Below are 18,252 nucleotides of genomic sequence, written 5' to 3' on the forward strand. Positions count from 1 at the left end.
GGAGCAGGGAGGAACAGAGGAGGAACAGAAGAGGAACAGAGGAGGAGCAGAGGGGGAACAGAGGAGGAACAGAGGAAGAACAGAGGAGGAACAGAAGAGGAACAGAGGAGGAGCAGGGAGTAACAAAGGAGGAACAGAGGAGGAACAGAAGAGGAACAGAGGAGGAACAGAGGGGGAACAGAGGAGGAGCAGGGAGGAACAGAGGAGGAACAGAGGGGGAACAGAGGGGGAACAGAGTTAGAACAGAGGAGGAGCAGGGAGGAACAGAGGAGGAACAGAAGAGGAACAGAGGAGGAGCAGAGGGGTAACAGAGGAGGAGCAGGGAAGAACAGAGGAGGAACAGAGGGGGAACAGAGTTAGAACAGAGGAGGAGCAGAGGGGGAACAGAGGAGGAACAGAGGAAGAACAGAGGAGGAACAGAAGAGGAACAGAGGAGGAGCAGGGAGTAACAAAGGAGGAACAGAGGAGGAAAAGAGGAGGAACAGAGGGGGAATAGAGGAGGAGCAGGGAGGAACAGAGGAGGAACAAAAGGGGAACAGAGGACGACAGAGGAGGAGCAGGGAGGAACAGAGGAGGAGCTGGGAGGAACAGAGGAGGAGCTGGGAGGAACAGAGGGGGAACAGAGGAGGTACAGAGGAGGAACAGAGGGGGAACAGAGAAGGAACAGGGGAGGAACAGAGGAGGAGAAGGGAGGAGCAGAGGCGGAACAAAGGGGAAACAGAGGAGGAGCAGAGGAGGAACAGAGGGAGAACAGAGGAGGAAGAGAGGGGGAACAGAGGAGGAGCAGGGAGGAACAGAGGAAGAACAGAGGAGGAACAGAGGGGGGACACAGGAGGAGCAGAGAGGAACAGATGAGGAGCAGGGAGGAACAGAGGGGGAACAGAGGAAGAACAGATGTGGAGCAGAGGGGAACAGAGAGTGAACAGAGGAGCAGGGAGGAACAGATGGGGAACAGAGGAGGAACAGAGGAGGGGCAGGGAGGAACAGAGGAGGAGCAGGAAGGAGCAGAGGAGGAACAGAGGGGGAACAGAGGAGGAACAGAGGAAGAACAGAGGGGGGAACAGAGGAGGAGCAGGGAGGAGCAGAGGAGGAACAGAGGAGGAGCAGGGAGGAACAGAGGAGGAACAGAGGAGGAGCGGGGAGGAACAGAGGAGGAACAGAGGGGGACAGAGGAGGAACAGAGGAGGAGCAGGTAGGAACAGAGGAAGAACATAGGAGGAACAGAAGAAGAGCAGGGAGGAACAGAGGAAGAACAGAAGAGGAACAACGGGGGAGCAGGAGAGTGCCACCAAATTCCTGGGGTGTTACCTTACCTGGCCTAATGGCCAGTCAGACCTTAATGTGTCAATCCATTCTATATCCTAAGCACCAACTCAACAGTCAGTATCATACAGGACAGGATTAGATACATAGCTCAGCAGACAAAATCACACAGGTTAGGATTAGATACAAAGCTCAGCAGACAAAATCACACAGGATAAGATTAGAAACACGGCTCAGCAGACAGTATCACACAGGATAGGATTAGATACACATCTCAGCAGACAGTGTCACACAGGATAAGATTAGAAACACGGCTCAGCAGACAATATCACACAGGATAGGATTAGATACAGCTCAGCAGACGGTATCACACAGGATAAGATTAGAAACACGGCTCCGCAGACGATATCACACAGGATAGGATTAGATACACAGCTCAGCAGACAGTATCACACAGGATAAGATTAGAAACACGGCTCCGCAGACGATACCACACAGGATAGGATTAGATACACAGCTCAGCAAACAGTATCACACAGGATAGGATTAGACACACAGCTCAGCAGACAGTATCACACAGTATAGGATTAGATACACGGCTCAGCAGACAGTATCACACAGGATAGGATTAGATACACGGCTCAGCAGACAGTATCACACAGGATAGGATTAGATACACAGCTCAGCAGACAGTATCACACAGGATAGGATTAGATACACGGCTCAGCAGATGGTATCACACAGGATAGGATTAGATACACAGCTCAGCAGACAGTATCACACAGGATAGGATTAGATACACAGCTCAGCAGCAGTATCACACAGGATATGATTAGATACACGGCTCAGCAGACAGTATCACACAGGATAGGATTAGATACACGGCTCAGCAGACAGTATCACACAGGATAGGATTAGACACACAGCTCAGCAGACAGTATCACACAGGATAGGATTAGATACACAGCTCAGCAGACAGTATCACACAGGATAGGATTAGATACACAGCTCAGCAGATGGTATCACACAGGATAGGATTAGATACACAGCTCAGCAGACAGTATCACACAGGATAGGATTAGATACACAGCTCAGCAGCAGTATCACACAGGATATGATTAGATACACGGCTCAGCAGACAGTATCACACAGGATAGGATTAGATGCACGGCTCAGCAGACAGTATCACACAGGATAGGATTAGATACACGGCTCAGCAGACAGTATCACACAGGATACGATTAGATACACAGCTCAGCAGTCAGTATCACACAGGATAGGATTAGATACACGGCTCAGCAGACAGTATCACACAGGATATGATTAGATACACAACTCAGCAGACAGTATCACACAGGATAGGATTAAATACACGGCTCAGCAGTCAGTATCACACAGGATAGGATTAGATACACAGCTCAGCAGACAGTATCACACAGGATAGGATTAAATACACGGCTAAGCAGTCAGTATCACAAAGGATAGGATTAGATACACGGCTCAGCAGACGGTATCACACAAGATAGGATTAGATACACAGCTCAGCAGAAAGTATCACACAGGATAGGATTAGATACACGGCTCAGCAGACAGTATCACACAGGATAAGATTAGATCAGCGGCTCTGCAGACGGTATCACACAGGATAGAATTAGATACACAGCTCAGCAGTCAGTATCACACAGGATAAGATTAGATTCACGGCTCAGCAGACAGTATCACACAGGATAGGATTAGATACACGGCTCAGCAGACAGTATCACACAGGATAGGATTAGATACACGGCTCAGCAGACAGTATCACACAGGATAGGATTAGATACACGGCTCAGCAGACAGTATCACACAGGATAGGATTAGATACGCGGCTCAGCAGACAGAATCACACAGGATAGGATTAGATACACAGCTGAGCAGACAGTATCACACAGGATAGGATTAGATACACGGCTCAGCAGACAGTATTACACAGGATAGGATTAGATACACGGCTCAGCAGACAGTATCACACAGGATAGGATTAGATACACAGCTCAGCAGACAGTATCACACAGGATAGGATTAGATACACAGCTCAGCAGACAGTATCACACAGGATAGGATTAGATACACGGCTCAGCAGACAGTATCACACAGGATAGGATTAGATACACAGCTCAGCAGACAGTATCACACAGGATAGGATTAGATACACGGCTCAGCAGACAGTATCACACAGGACAGGATTAGATACACGGCTCAGCAGACAGTATCACACAGGATAGGATTAGATACACGGCTCAGCAGACAGTATCACACAGGATAGGATTAGCTACACAGCTCAGCAGACAGTACCACACAGGATAGGATTAGATACACGGCTCAGCAGACAGTATCACACAGGATAGGATTAGATACACAGCTCAGCAGACAGTATCACACAGGATAGGATTAGATACACGTTTCAGCAGACGGTATCACACAAGATAGGATTAGATACACAGCTCAGCATACAGTATCACACAGGATAGGATTAGATACACGGCTCAGCAGACAGTATCACACAGGAGAGGATTAGATACACGGCTCAGCAGACAGTATCACACAGGATAGGATTAGATACACAGCTCAGCAGACAGTATCACACAGGATAGGATTAGATACACGTTTAAGCAGACGGTATCACACAAGATAGGATTAGATACACAGCTCAGCAGACAGTATCACACAGGATAGGATTAGATACACGGCTCAGCAGACAGTATCACACAGGAGAGGATTAGACACACAGCTCAGTAGACAGTATCAGACAGGATAGGATTAGATACACGGCTCAGCAGGCAGTATCACACAGGATAGGATTAGATACACAGCTCAGCAGACAGTATCACACAGGATAGGATTAGATACACAGCTCAGCAGTCAGTATCACACAGGATAGGATTAGATATACAGCTCAGCAGACAGTATCACACAGGATAGGATTAGATACACAGCTCAGCAGACAGTATCACACAGGATAGGATTAGATACACAGCTCAGCAGACAGTATCACACAGGATAGGATTAGATACACGTTTCAGCAGACGGTATCACACAAGATAGGATTAGATACACAGCTCAGCATACAGTATCACACAGGATAGGATTAGATACACGGCTCAGCAGACAGTATCACACAGAATAGGATTAGATACACAGCTCAGCATACAGTATCACACAGGATAGGATTAGATACACGGCTCAGCAGACAGTATCACACAGGAGAGGATTAGACACACAGCTCAGTAGACAGTATCAGACAGGATAGGATTAGATACACGGCTCAGCAGGCAGTATCACACAGGATAGGATTAGATACACAGCTCAGCAGACAGTATCACACAGGATAGGATTAGATACACAGCTCAGCAGACAGTATCACACAGGATAGGATTAGATACACAGCTCAGCAGTCAGTATCACACAGGATAGGATTAGATACACGGCTCAGCAGACAGTATCACACAGGATAGGATTAGATACACAGCTCAGCAGTCAGTATCACACAGGATAGGATTAGATATACAGCTCAGCAGACAGTATCACACAGGATAGGATTAGATACACAGCTCAGCAGACAGTATCACACAGGATAGGATTAGATACACGGCTCAGCATACAGTATCACACAGGATAGGATTAGATACACGGCTCAGCAGACAGTATCACACAGGAGAGGATTAGATACACGGCTCAGCAGACAGTATCACACAGGATAGGATTAGATACACAGCTCAGCAGACAGTATCACACAGGATAGGATTAGATACACGTTTCAGCAGACGGTATCACACAAGATAGGATTAGATACACAGCTCAGCAGACAGTATCACACAGGATAGGATTAGATACACAGCTCAGCAGACAGTATCACACAGGATAGGATTAGATACACGGCTCAGCAGACAGTATCACACAGGATAGGATTAGATACACAGCTCAGCAGACAGTATCACACAGGATAGGATTAGATACACAGCTCAGCAGACAGTATCACACAGGATAGGATTAGATACACGGCTCAGCAGACAGTATCACACAGGATAGGATTAGATACACAGCTCAGCAGACAGTATCACACAGGATAGGATTAGATACACGGCTCAGCAGACAGTATCACACAGGACAGGATTAGATACACGGCTCAGCAGACAGTATCACACAGGATAGGATTAGATACACGGCTCAGCAGACAGTATCACACAGGATAGGATTAGCTACACAGCTCAGCAGACAGTACCACACAGGATAGGATTAGATACACGGCTCAGCAGACAGTATCACACAGGATAGGATTAGATACACAGCTCAGCAGACAGTATCACACAGGATAGGATTAGATACACGTTTCAGCAGACGGTATCACACAAGATAGGATTAGATACACAGCTCAGCATACAGTATCACACAGGATAGGATTAGATACACGGCTCAGCAGACAGTATCACACAGGAGAGGATTAGATACACGGCTCAGCAGACAGTATCACACAGGATAGGATTAGATACACAGCTCAGCAGACAGTATCACACAGGATAGGATTAGATACACGTTTAAGCAGACGGTATCACACAAGATAGGATTAGATACACAGCTCAGCAGACAGTATCACACAGGATAGGATTAGATACACGGCTCAGCAGACAGTATCACACAGGAGAGGATTAGACACACAGCTCAGTAGACAGTATCAGACAGGATAGGATTAGATACACGGCTCAGCAGGCAGTATCACACAGGATAGGATTAGATACACAGCTCAGCAGACAGTATCACACAGGATAGGATTAGATACACAGCTCAGCAGTCAGTATCACACAGGATAGGATTAGATATACAGCTCAGCAGACAGTATCACACAGGATAGGATTAGATACACAGCTCAGCAGACAGTATCACACAGGATAGGATTAGATACACAGCTCAGCAGACAGTATCACACAGGATAGGATTAGATACACGTTTCAGCAGACGGTATCACACAAGATAGGATTAGATACACAGCTCAGCATACAGTATCACACAGGATAGGATTAGATACACGGCTCAGCAGACAGTATCACACAGAATAGGATTAGATACACAGCTCAGCATACAGTATCACACAGGATAGGATTAGATACACGGCTCAGCAGACAGTATCACACAGGAGAGGATTAGACACACAGCTCAGTAGACAGTATCAGACAGGATAGGATTAGATACACGGCTCAGCAGGCAGTATCACACAGGATAGGATTAGATACACAGCTCAGCAGACAGTATCACACAGGATAGGATTAGATACACAGCTCAGCAGACAGTATCACACAGGATAGGATTAGATACACAGCTCAGCAGTCAGTATCACACAGGATAGGATTAGATACACGGCTCAGCAGACAGTATCACACAGGATAGGATTAGATACACAGCTCAGCAGTCAGTATCACACAGGATAGGATTAGATATACAGCTCAGCAGACAGTATCACACAGGATAGGATTAGATACACAGCTCAGCAGACAGTATCACACAGGATAGGATTAGATACACGGCTCAGCATACAGTATCACACAGGATAGGATTAGATACACGGCTCAGCAGACAGTATCACACAGGAGAGGATTAGATACACGGCTCAGCAGACAGTATCACACAGGATAGGATTAGATACACAGCTCAGCAGACAGTATCACACAGGATAGGATTAGATACACGTTTCAGCAGACGGTATCACACAAGATAGGATTAGATACACAGCTCAGCAGACAGTATCACACAGGATAGGATTAGATACACAGCTCAGCAGACAGTATCACACAGGATAGGATTAGATACACGGCTCAGCAGACAGTATCACACAGGATAGGATTAGATACACGGCTCAGCAGACAGTATCACACAGGATAGGATTAGATACACGGCTCAGCAGACAGTATCACACAGGATAGGATTAGATACACAGCTCAGCAGACAGTATCACACAGGATAGGATTAGATACACGGCTCAGCAGACAGTACCACACAGGATAGGATTAGATACACGGCTCAGCAGACAGTACCACACAGGATAGGATTAGATACACGGCTCAGCAGACAGTATCACACAGGATAGGATTAGATACACGGCTCAGCAGACAGTATCACACAGGATAGGATTAGATACACAGCTCAGCAGACAGTATCACACAGGATAGGATTAGATACACGGCTCAGCAGACAGTATCACACAGGACAGGATTAGATACACGGCTCAGCAGACAGTATCACACAGGATAGGATTAGATACACGGCTCAGCAGACAGTATCACACAGGATAGGATTAGATACACATTTCAGCAGACGGTATCACACAAGATAGGATTAGATACACAGCTCAGCATACAGTATCACACAGGATAGGATTAGATACACGGCTCAGCAGACAGTATCACACAGGAGAGGATTAGATACACGGCTCAGCAGACAGTATCACACAGGATAGGATTAGATACACAGCTCAGCAGACACTATCACACAGGATAGGATTAGATACACGTTTCAGCAGACGGTATCACACAAGATAGGATTAGATACACAGCTCAGCATACAGTATCACACAGGATAGGATTAGATACACGGCTCAGCAGACAGTATCACACAGGAGAGGATTAGATACACGGCTCAGCAGACAGTATCACACAGGATAGGATTAGATACACAGCTCAGCAGACAGTATCACACAGGATAGGATTAGATACACGTTTCAGCAGACGGTATCATACAAGATAGGATTAGATACACAGCTCAGCAGACAGTATCACACAGGATAGGATTAGATACACGGCTCAGCAGACAGTATCACACAGGAGAGGATTAGACACACAGCTCAGTAGACAGTATCAGACAGGATAGGATTAGATACACGGCTCAGCAGGCAGTATCACACAGGATAGGATTAGATACACAGCTCAGCAGACAGTATCACACAGGATAGGATTAGATACACAGCTCAGCAGTCAGTATCACACAGGATAGGATTAGATATACAGCTCAGCAGACAGTATCACACAGGATAGGATTAGATACACAGCTCAGCAGACAGTATCACACAGGATAGGATTAGATACACAGCTCAGCAGACAGTATCACACAGGATAGGATTAGATACACGTTTCAGCAGACGGTATCACACAAGATAGGATTAGATACACAGCTCAGCATACAGTATCACACAGGATAGGATTAGATACACGGCTCAGCAGACAGTATCACACAGAATAGGATTAGATACACAGCTCAGCATACAGTATCACACAGGATAGGATTAGATACACGGCTCAGCAGACAGTATCACACAGGAGAGGATTAGACACACAGCTCAGTAGACAGTATCAGACAGGATAGGATTAGATACACGGCTCAGCAGGCAGTATCACACAGGATAGGATTAGATACACAGCTCAGCAGACAGTATCACACAGGATAGGATTAGATACACAGCTCAGCAGTCAGTATCACACAGGATAGGATTAGATACATGGCTCAGCAGACAGTATCACACAGGATAGGATTAGATACACAGCTCAGCAGTCAGTATCACACAGGATAGGATTAGATATACAGCTCAGCAGACAGTATCACACAGGATAGGATTAGATACACGGCTCAGCAGACAGTATCACACAGGATAGGATTAGATACACAGCTCAGCAGACAGTATCACACAGGATAGGATTAGATACACGTTTCAGCAGACGGTATCACACAAGATAGGATTAGATACACAGCTCAGCAGACAGTATCACACAGGATAGGATTAGATACACAGCTCAGCAGACAGTATCACACAGGATAGGATTAGATACACGGCTCAGTAGACAGTATCACACAGGATAGGATTAGACACACAGCTCAGCCGACAGTATCACACAGGATAGGATTAGATACACGGCTCAGCAGACAGTATCACACAGGAGAGGATTAGACACACGGCTCAGTAGACAGTATCACACAGGATAGGATTAGATACACAGCTCAGCAGACAGTATCACACAGGATAGGATTAGATACACAGCTCAGCAGACAGTATCACACAGGATAGGATTAGATACACGTTTCAGCAGACGGTATCACACAAGATAGGATTAGATACACAGCTCAGCAGACAGTATCACACAGGATAGGATTAGATACACGGCTCAGCAGACAGTATCACACAGAATAGGATTAGATACACAGCTCAGCAGACAGTATCACACAGGATAGGATTAGATACACAGCTCAGCAGACAGTATCACACAGGATAGGATTAGATACACGGCTCAGCAGACAGTATCACACAGGAGAGGATTAGATACACAGCTCAGCAGACAGTATCACACAGGATAGGATTAGATACACGGCTCAGCAGGCAGTATCACACAGGATAGGATTAGATACACAGCTCAGCAGACAGTATCACACAGGATAGGATTAGATACACAGCTCAGCAGTCAGTATCACACAGGATAGGATTAGATACACGGCTCAGCAGACAGTATCACACAGGATAGGATTTGATACACAGCTCAGCAGTCAGTATCACACAGGATAGGATTAGATACACAGCACAGCAGACAGTATCACACAGGATAGGATTAGATACACAGCTCAGCAGACAGTATCACACAGGATAGGATTAGATATACAGCTCAGCAGTCAGTATCACACAGGATAGGATTAGATATACAGCTCAGCAGACAGTATCACACAGGATAGGATTAGATACACAGCTCAGCAGACAGTATCACACAGGATAGGATTAGATACACAGCTCAGCAGACAGTATCACACAGGATAGGATTAGATACACAGCTCAGCAGTCAGTATCACACCGGATAGGATTAGATACACAGCTCAGCAGTCAGTATCACACAGGATAGGATTAGATACACGGCTCAGCAGACAGTATCACACAGGATAGGATTAGATACACAGCTCAGCAGTCAGTATCACACAGGAAAGGATTAGATACACTGCTCAGCAGACAGTATCACACAGGATAGGATTAGATACACAGCTCAGCAGACAGTATCACACAGGATAGGATTAGATACACAGCTCAGCAGACAGTATCACACAGGATAGGATTAGATACACAGCTCAGCAGATGGTATCACACAGGATAGGATTAGATACACTGCTCAGCAGACAGTATCATACAGGATAGGATTAGATACACAGCTCAGCAGACAGTATCACACAGGATAGGATTAGATACACGGCTCAGCAGACAGTATCACACAGGATAGGATTAGATACACGGCTCAGCAGACAGTATCACACAGGATAGGATTAGATACACTGCTCAGCAGACGGTATCACACAGGATAGGATTAGATACACAGCTCAGCAGACAGTATCACACAGGATAGGATTAGATACACTGCTCAGCAGACGGTATCACACAGGATAGGATTAGATACACAGCTCAGCAGACAGTATCACACAGGATAGGATTAGATACACGGCTCAGCAGACAGTATCACACAGGATAGGATTAGATACACTGCTCAGCAGACGGTATCACACAGGATAGGATTAGATACACAGCTCAGCAGACAGTATCACACAGGATAGGATTAGATACACAGCTCAGCAGACAGTATCACACAGGATAGGATTAGATACACGGCTCAGCAGACAGTATCACACAGGATAGGATTAGATACAGGGCTCAGCAGACAGTATCACACAGGATAGGATTAGGTACACAGCTCAGCAGACAGTATCACACAGGATAGGATTAGATACACGGCTCAGCAGACAGTATCACACAGGATAGGATTAGGTACACAGCTCAGCAGACAGTATCACACAGGATAGGATTAGATACACGGCTCAGCAGACAGTATCACACAGGACAGGATTAGATACACGGCTCAGCAGACAGTATCACACAGGATAGGATCAGATATATATCCATGATACATGGGGCATCTTTCTATGCTCTGTGGGCAGCTCTGGCGTATTGCGGTAATATTTTCGGTGTGTGCTATAATCAGCCGCCCGTCTGTCAGTGATCCACAGAGAAGTGCAGGAGACTGTAATTTGTCGGGGTTGCTGCAATGTGAAGCTACAAAGCAGCAGCTGATGGAACACGAGAGTTAATGTAATATCCTTCAAACAAGGCCTCATGGCTCCATCCTCAGGGCACGGGCTGGGCAGCCTCACCCCTTCTGGGCTACAGGTGATCAGGGGTTCACATATCTACCCTCCCTCAGTGAGGACTTATTGGCCAACAGGGAGTGGCAGAGTAAATAGCATTGACCATACAGGACCATGATGCCTTGCAGCGCTGTTCACTTAAATTTCGCCCAGTCAGGCATCTGACCTGCAATGCTCTGCCCAGTTGGTTTAAGGTCACAGCAAAGTAAGGTGACTTATGAACCTATGTACACTAAAACCCTTTCTGTTGCCCGTGGCAACCAATCACAGTGCAGCTTTCATTTTATATTCTGCTCTTGCAAAATTAAAGCGGCGATATGATTGGATTTTATGTCATATGTATTCAGGAATTTTGCAGGAGGATGTTTGGGGCATTTATTTTAAATATTCCTCATATGACGTTAATGCCTCTCTATTGTCCCCTTACACACACTGTAATGTCAATGCAATGAACCCCCTTACAGAATATGATGCCACCAGAACACCCTACACGCCATGTGGACCCCCCAGTTCTACTCCACACACTATGATGACCCCTAAGTGGCCCCACACATAATGACATTGCCCAACATATTGATGATGATGACTCATTATTGTCCCTTCACCACACATGCATAATGCCAGTGCCATGATTCTCACACTATATGATGTCCCCAGTGCACCCTTACATACTATGTGGACCACACAGTGCCCCCCATATACTATAAAACCCACACACAGAAAGATGCACCCAGCATCCCCCTTAAATTGTATGATACTCCTACAGTACCAACCCACACAGTGATGCCTCCATATTGTCCCCTTACACACACACATCATGCAAGTGCCGTGATCCCCCACAGTGTGATAATTCTAGGACATCCCTACACACTGAGGACCCCACAGTACCCCAACACACTATGACATCGATACCATGCCCACACACAGTAAGATGCACCTAGTGCCTCCTCAAATAGTATGATTCCCCTACAGTGCCCAACACACCGTGATGCTTCCATATTGTCCCCTTACACACACATCATGCTAGTGCTATGATCCCCCCACACAGTGTGATACACACTATGAGGACCTCACAGTGCCCCCTTACACTATGACACCCCCACTGTGCCCACACAGTAAGATGCACCCATTGTCTCCCTCAAATAGTATGATTCCACTACAGTGCCCCCCACACACAGTGACAGATCAAGATAGTATTATGCCCCTTCAGTCCTCCCCACAATTAGTGTTATGCCCCCGTATCACCCCATAGGAATGATACCTCCACACAATGATGCCCCCCTACAGTATGATGCCCCCCACACACTTTGAAGCCCCTTCAGTCCACCGGCAATTATATATGCATAACGAAACAAATACTCACCTAGCCCTGTTCCCACAATGAGTGGAGAGGATCTCTGCTCTGGATGGTGACATTGTCGCTCCTGTCGATCCTCAGACCGCACAGGCGAATGGTGGAGCTGGGAGATGACGCCCCCTGCTCTTCCACAGACGCAAATGTGATTGCAAGAGGGACAAATCCCCAAACTTGGGACTATTGCACTGGATCTGGGATGATTGGGCGTTATGCCAAGTGCCTCATGTACTCATGATTTCCAGTAATTCACACCACTGGCTTTTTGCAGCATTATTTAGGTACATTTTTTTAAGAGCCAATTTGCTGTTATTTTTTTATTAAGTATCAGAATATTTGCAATCTGCATTTTTTCATTACCTTATAGAAAAAAAAACACAACCAGAGCACAATTTTTGAAAAGAATGGTCCCAAAAAAATCGTGGGGGGCAAGAAAAAAAAGCACCAAAAGAAAGTGTAAATTAAATACTGAAAAATTTACATATGCATCATTTATATGTAACTTTTTTTTTGTTCTTTCACTATGGAACTCAAAAAACATCAGTAAAAATAAAAACAAATGTACAATATGTTACAAAATGTAAAAAATGCATTAAAAATGTGTGTGAATTAGGTGTCAAACCCACAGATAAAAGTCCCCGATTAATCTTCAAGTTTCTTTTACATTTTTTTTTTTGTATTGGGCAACTCGTTTTTGTTTGTTTTTTTGCACTGTGGTGCATGCGGTTCATGAATTTTGTGCAAAAATCAGAAAAATATTTGTATTTATTGTCTCTAACCTGTTATGTGACTTTTTAGTTCCTCTGAAATGTTTCAAAAATTGGCGACTTTTTAAAAAGATGCAAATGATGAACCAGTCGAAACCTCAAACCCGGCTCCCAATGATGAACCTAAAAAAACCAGCAACAGGCAAACGGATATAAAATAGCGTTTATGAAAGGTGTAATATAAAAAAAAAGGCAAAGAAATTGAAAAAAAAAAGGGCGTAAATGCAATAATGAATCAGGCAAAAAGCATCTACAGCTCCCCCTAGTGCTAGGGCAGTAGTGCCGCACTACATGGCAGTGCCAGGGTGAATCCACCTCCAACAAAGGGATCTGTTTGTCTTCTCGCATGAGGGCGTTGCAAAACAAAAAGCTTTCCAAAACAAGAGGATAATGTCCCAAAATAAGATCAAGGGGGAAGCCCTGAGGTCCGAATCCCCTTGAAACAGCAACACATTAGAAAGAGAAAGGGGATATGTGAATGTGATCTCAGACAATGGTGAGAAAGGGCAGGAGCAGAGGAGGAGGAGGAGGAAGAGGAAGGGTTGTCCTTGGAGCAGGCACAGAGGTGTAGAATCTGCATTCTGGAGAGACACACACAACTACACACACATCCATACATCCTGGGGAAATCACTTTATCTAGCCGCCTGGAATTCTGCTTTTATCCGTTGGGATCTACTGGCCAGGATTGGGATCTACCCCTTTATTTTTTCTCCTTTTATTTGCAAAATGTGGATTTTCTAACACAACCCGGACAACAAAAGCTTCCTCATATAAAAGAAGACTCAACCTCCCCTCCTCCTCCTCCTTTTTTTTTTTTTTGAAAAAAACAGCCACAGTCCTGCTTCCCTCCCTTCCCCCCTCCTCCTTTCCCAAGAAGTGATCCTGGAAGCTGGAGGATTGCACATGTCTGAGGCTTTTCCAAGGCGCTTGGGGGTAAGCTGCAGAAAATGTTCAATATTGTGTTGGGGTTTTTTTTCACTTGTTGGGGGGTCTGCCAGGCTGGAGAACAAGATAGGAGGAGGTGGGGTTGGTTATGGATACATTGTAGCACTGAGCTGATACCTTGTAACTGATCTGATAGGGGCCATTCACTGCTTTCTCTCTCTCCCTACTGGGGGATCTGCTGCCATTAGATCTGGTCATGAATCTAATCTGTCATATTTGGGAGCCGGCTTTGGAATCCGTGACTGTGCAGATTTAGGATTTCCACGTTGTGATGTTCTGGAGATCTGCTGCACACTTTCAGTTCATTAATGTAATCTGGAGATAAGGGGTGGCTAATCCTGAAGGTTTTTACCAGGAAGAGGCTTGGTTGGATTTTGCCTATATTCCTTTCCGGAAGGCCCCGTGAATCCATGGACTTTCCTAACGTCTCAGCCCGGTGGGAATGCAGCTGGTTGGTTTGGATCTGGAGAGGGAGCTGCCCAATAGTCCCTGATTATAAGGTTTGAAATCGTTTGTTGCTGCTAGCCACCCCAGGTAGACTTGTCGAAGAGGCAAATGACCCCCTACAGTTGGGTTAATGTCACAATTTGCTGTGATTTTGGAGAGCATGTTAATAATTAACATTCCAGTACACAGACTAATACTATGGAGATATGGATCAGACGAGGTGATGGATTATCTACTCATAAGTTGGGGGGTAGGAGGCTTCGTACTTCATGGTATTGGTACAATTTAATTTCTAATTTTTGGTACCCGGACAGAGTTTATGGCACCACGATCACGGTTGATACGGTATTTATATTCTGAATATTCATATTAATATTCATGATTGCGTTTGTGATAATCATGAGCCCTTCCATGAGTGCATGATGGGTAGGCATTAAGTGACAGGGCTCCAATGTTTGCCAATTGACTACTAGTTTTTGGGATTCCATGTTAACGGGGACTAACCATCAACCTGCTGTCTGTTGGGGATCTGAAATCACAGTAGTGGACCAGATCAACCAGTATGTCCCCATTTATGGGAACCTATGTTCAAAAACTTTATAGTAGTGCCCATTGGCTAGTTTATGGGGCACATGAAAGCCAGAAAACGAATGTGGTGTCCTTATCTTTGGCAGTTGCCTGCTATCTTAATTGTGGGTTTGATATTGACTATGAAACTGTTGGTCATGGTGGTTCTAGTATGTGTTTTTGGTTATTTGTCAGGGTGGCCTGTCCATTTTGTGATTGTGGATTCCTCTATTACCTGCTGGTTGTCTTGAGCCCTATACTGGCTTGCAGCCACCTGCTGACCATGAGGAACCTGTGATTGAACTTGAAATCTATTGTAGCCACAAATAGTCAATTGTCTCCTGGGATGGGACCCTGTGTGGTAGCTAAGCTTGTTACCATCAGTCCTATTTTATTATTATTATTATTATACATTTTTATAGCGCCATTTATTCCATGGCGCTTTACATGTGAATACCGGGCAAATATAGACAAATACATTAAACATGAGCAGATAACAAGGCACACGAGTACATAAGGAGGGAGGACCCTGCCCGCGAGGGCTCACAGTCTGCAGGGGGTGGGTGAGGATACACTTGGAGAGGCCCAAAATTCTCACAAAGGCTGGTGACTAAAGCTATGTAGAGCAATGTACATTATTATTATTATTGCACCATTCATGGTGCTTTACACGAGAAAAGGGTATACATAAAAAAACAAGTACAATAATCTTTAACAGATGAGTTACCAACTGGTACTGGATGAGAGAGGACCCTGCCCGCGAGGACTCACAGCCTACAAGGGATGGGTGAGGATACCGTAGGTGAGGGGAGACCTGGTCAATCGGTGGTTACTGCAGGTTGTAGGCTTGTCAGAAGAGGTGAGTCTTCAGGTTCCTTTTGAAGATTTCCATGGTAGGAAAGAGTCTATGTTGGGTTAGAGTCTTCCAGAGTAAGAGGGATGCTAGAACTTTATTACATGTCCCCCCAATGTCCCTTGAGGCCCAACTTCTAAAGAGTGAGTTTGAAGTGTGATTGTGCGGTTGGAAATAATCTATATAGTTAAGTCCCCATACTCAAAAGATAAGTTGGCTGGAGCTATTGATTTTCCAATGTGTATTGGGGTTTCTTGACTCTCCCCCGAACAGGTGATGTCAGGAAACATTGGTTAGATTTTAATTTCCCTACCCTTTTTGATTGTTTGAGGAGACTGGCAAAGGCTTCCTCATAGTGAACATGGAAATCTTCGGCTGAGCCCAGCATTTGTGTATAGAGGGGTTGGGAGAAATTGTCCAACTGATAGATATCTAATGCGTGCGGCCAGCCTTACACCAAAGATTTAAAGGCGTTTTCCACTACTTTGACAGCCCCTTCTAAATAATGTAATACCTTGAGTAAAAAAAGAAAAAACAACTTGCTCTCGACCACCCGCACAGTCACTGCTCCAGCAATATCTGCATTGGCTCTCCCAGCACTTGCATGACAATTAGCTGTCGCAAATGAGCTATTTGCTCATACTTTCCTGGACAAAACTCAGGCGTCCAGGCGATGTGTGAGCATAGCAGCCAAGTAGCAACTGCGAATTATGTGATGTGAGAAAGTGAGACCTGGTGCTGGAATGGGACTGGTGTGGGATGCGAGTGTAAAGTTTTATATTTTATTCAGGGTGGTTAAAACATTTAGGAAGGATTTGTCCAATTAGTGGACAACCTTTTTAAGTTCATAGGGTCAAATGGTCAGTAATAAAAGATTTAGGGTATTTCAGAAGGGGAGACCTGAGTAAGCAGAAAACAATGAGTCTCTGAAATGTACATGGCACCATTGTCACAGAGAGAGGATTTGCTTGGCTGAAGATGGTGGCACCTTCTGGAGATCCACCAATACAATACAATCTACGTTTCAAAAACATTAATCAAACTTACGGTACCTTGGTTGTTGTAGATTTCTCCATTAGTTTTTCTTCCCAATACAGATAACCTACAACATCTGATGTTCAGTTAGATGGTTCGTCTTGTTTGTGGTTGGAAACAGTCAATGATTGATTCTTCTTGGGATTTGTACATGTAGCCTTGTCTGAAAAATTGACCATTGATGGGGGAACTGCTAGCTTACTTGGTCTCTTTGGATTTATTCATGAAATACCCAGTTGTTGACTTTGTGCACGTGACTGGAAACCACAATATCAAGAAAACACGTTGGAGGTATTCTTTGCTAGACTTATTTTTTGTGAGTCCTCTCTTCTTGACTGGTCATAGGTGATAGTTGATTTGGATTATAATAATAAATAATCTTTATTTTTATATAGCGCTAACATATTCCGCAGCACTTTACAGTTTGCACACATTATCATCACTGTCCCCGTTGGGGCTCACAATCTAAATCCCCTATCAGTATGTCTTTGGAATGTGGGAGGAAACCGGAGTACCCGGAGGAAACCCACGCAAACACGGAGAGAACATACAAACTCTTTGCAGATGTTGTCCTTGGTGGGGTTTGAACCCAGGACTCCAGCGCTGCAAGGCTACTGTGCTAACCATTGCGTCACCGTGCTGCCCTGGATTGGTCTTGATGGCCGTGGATTAGGATGATCATTGCTTTTAGGACCATGGGTGGTCTTGTATATATTTTGATGTCTGACCAGTAGGTCTTCATCTAAATATCTGTGGAATGCCTAATAAAAAGTATTTTGAGGAAGGCTGGCCATAGACATTAGATGGCTGTCAGTTGAACCATCGTTC

General features: G+C 45.0%; 1 protein-coding gene across 2 annotated transcripts in view; it reads left to right on the forward strand.

Moving 5' to 3' along the window:
- Positions 1-14,014: 14,014 nt before the first annotated feature.
- VANGL2 (VANGL planar cell polarity protein 2) overlaps positions 14,015-18,252 on the forward strand; it is a 138,867-nt gene continuing 134,629 nt past the window's right edge. Inside the window, exon 1 of one of the 2 annotated variants that reach the window (XM_069727429.1) lies at positions 14,015-14,510. The gene's annotated coding sequence lies outside the window, so the exon portion shown is untranslated. Of the gene's footprint in view, positions 14,511-14,621; positions 15,023-18,252 lie in introns of those variants that run through there. The other variant, XM_069727437.1, reaches the window with a different exon arrangement.

This window comes from Ranitomeya imitator, chromosome 1, assembly GCF_032444005.1.
Source record: "Ranitomeya imitator isolate aRanImi1 chromosome 1, aRanImi1.pri, whole genome shotgun sequence".
In the NCBI taxonomy this organism is placed as follows: Eukaryota; Metazoa; Chordata; class Amphibia; order Anura; family Dendrobatidae; genus Ranitomeya; species Ranitomeya imitator.